The sequence below is a fragment of the Sciurus carolinensis genome, unplaced genomic scaffold (genome assembly GCF_902686445.1).
Source record: "Sciurus carolinensis unplaced genomic scaffold, mSciCar1.2, whole genome shotgun sequence".
In the NCBI taxonomy this organism is placed as follows: Eukaryota; Metazoa; Chordata; class Mammalia; order Rodentia; family Sciuridae; genus Sciurus; species Sciurus carolinensis.
In genome coordinates this window covers 105,830-107,456 of record NW_025920202.1, presented here as the reverse complement: position 1 = coordinate 107,456, position 1,627 = coordinate 105,830, and the positions used below count along the sequence as shown (strand labels likewise).

At 49.5% G+C, this 1,627-nt stretch overlaps 1 pseudogene; it reads left to right on the top strand.

Moving 5' to 3' along the window:
• Positions 1–573: 573 nt before the first annotated feature.
• LOC124974998 (biorientation of chromosomes in cell division protein 1-like) lies at positions 574–1,276 on the top strand (annotated as a pseudogene).
• Positions 1,277–1,627: the final 351 nt, after the last annotated feature.

The window sequence follows — 1,627 nt, the reverse complement described above, 5'->3', positions numbered from 1 at the left end:
CAAGGGTCCCAAAAGTTTCAACTGTGTTTCAATTAGAGTACTATAAACAACAAAATATTTAATTTTATTAAAATAGAGTAATTTATTTAAATTCAAAAATTTCATAAGGGTTGTTTCAGAATGTAAACAAAAAGGGGTCAAAAAATAAAAAATAGAAAATAAAAGGTTCTGGGTATGGAAATATATTTATTAAAAGGGAAAAAGGAAATGTTTCTGGCTAAGAAAGTGCTTGTGTGATGAAATACATGAGGGTCTAAGTAAGTGCTAAGAAAGTCTGTGTGTAAGTAAAGGGCAAGTTTCAACAAGTTTGCGTGTAACTAAGTTGGTTGTATGTATGTGAGACAGCTAAAGCTATTTAAGGTTTTTCCTAAAGTGAAATACTAATGTTCTGATATAAACCAAAGTTTAATCTATATGGTAAAATGACAAGGATTTCTTAGAAATACTAATTTAGCTCCAGACCTGCCGCCGCCTCCGCCACCGCCGCCGCCTCCGTGGGGCTCTCCGCCTCCCGCACACATCGCAGGTCCCCGGTCCCAGAGCAGGAGCCGCACCTGGGCGCGGAGCACAGGAATGGTGGACGGCGGCGGTGCGGGCGTGGGGGGCGGCGGCGGTGCGTGCCCGGCCTTGACAGGGGCATCGGCGGGGGCGGGCGCGGGCGGGAGTGGCGGCCCCAGCAACCCCACCTCACTGCCGCCTGGCAACCCGCAGCTCATCGCGCTCATCGTGGAGCAGCTCAAGAGCCGCGGCCTGTTTGACAGCTTCCGCCGGGACTGCCTGGCAGGCGTGGACACCAAGCCAGCCTACCAAAACCTGAGATAAAAGTGGATAATTTTGTGTCAACACATCTAGACAAGCAGGAATGGAATCCTACGATGAACAAGAACCAGTTACGGAACGGGCTGAGGCAGAGCGTGGTTCAGTCGGGGATGCTGGAAGCAGGAGAAGACAGGATTATTTCTCAGGTGGTGAATCCAAAACTCAACCACATCTTCAGGCCACAGATCGAATGAGCGATTCATGAGTTCTTGGCCACCCAGAAGAAAGAAGCTGTGCCGGCGCCCCCTCCCGAGCCCGAGAGCCAGGACCCACCAGCGCCATCCCAGGACACTTCCTAAGAATATTCCTGGCACCTTTTGAAAACTCCATTTAATTAATGGTGAAGAAATGGATCCCTGTTCCATGCAAGCATGACTTCATCCGGCCAAGGGCCACTGAACTCAAGATTTCCACTTTGACTGTGGGGCAGTGTCCAGATAGAGCAGGAACAAGTTTGGCGGTGGGAATGCTGCATGTGCCCCTACTTTGGGCTGCCACTGCACCTGCTTGTTCGGGGGCATGACATCCGGTACACACTACAGAGTATGCGCACTACAGCCACTGGAGTGGCTCTCAGACAACTTTGTACTTGAATGTGGAGACTGCACATGGATTTGAGGGTTTGTGTTCTGGGATAAAACAAGCTACAGTGAAAGAACATAGCCAGTCCCGAAGGTGACTCAGAGACTAAGGACAGCGGAGCTTAGTGGGGAGTAGGTGGTGGACAGAGCTCATCGGTGTCTTTCTCAGAGTTAGACTAGAATGTACAGCCCTTAGCATCAGTAGCCTTAAAGTCGGTTGTGACGGT